Raw genomic sequence first — 830 nt, 5'->3', positions numbered from 1 at the left:
GCTTCATTCTTACGGTCACTGTTTCCCTCCACAGTCCCATTAACAACCCATCCCAATAGGGTTTTAATGGCAAATGGCCCATTACCATGACTGTTTATTATTTTGTATGGTTCCATCACATTAGCTGCATTAGTTCCAATCAGTAAATCTACACCTGCTTGAATGTACGGTATCTTTACCTTGTCTAAGTATGACCACTTGGATAACTCCTCCGGAGTAATGATGTTCTCAGAGTTAACAGGCATCTTTTGCTGTGTGTAGACAACAGGAAGTGGGAAGAAATGTTTGGTGTTTATGCCACTGATTTCCAGTCCATCAATAACACTGCAGGACACAGACTGTTCCTGACCCATTGTGTGAAGAAGAATATTAACCTTCTTTCCACTCAAATTCAGCTCATTCCTCAAATGTTCTGAACAAAAGGTTGCGGAACTTCCCGGGTCCAGAAAAGCATATGTCCGCATCACTTTTTTACCTTTAACAGCTTTGACTTGGACTGGTATGATTGACATCAGACTCCTCTCGTTCCCAGCCCCTGTGTGACCACAAATTTGCGCAGACACTACCTTGTGCTTTTCCTCTGGCTCTTTTACAGTTACCTCCTTGTGATATATGTGCAGGATTGTGGGGTGTGTTTCTCCACACATGTCACAATTCAGACGATTCTCACATTCCTTACTGAAATGTCCAGTCTTTAAACAACCAAAACAAATTCCTTTAGCTTTCAGGAATTCAATCTTGTCTCGTTGAGTCCTTTTCTTCAACGCCAAACATCTTTCCAATGAATGCTGATTTGTACAAAACAAACAGTTTCCATTAGACTTAGACAC

This window comes from Sinocyclocheilus grahami, unplaced genomic scaffold (genome assembly GCF_001515645.1).
Source record: "Sinocyclocheilus grahami isolate Dianchi unplaced genomic scaffold, SAMN03320097.WGS_v1.1 scaffold410.1, whole genome shotgun sequence".
NCBI lineage: Eukaryota > Metazoa > Chordata > Actinopteri > Cypriniformes > Cyprinidae > Sinocyclocheilus > Sinocyclocheilus grahami.
This window is presented reverse-complemented; position numbering follows the sequence as displayed.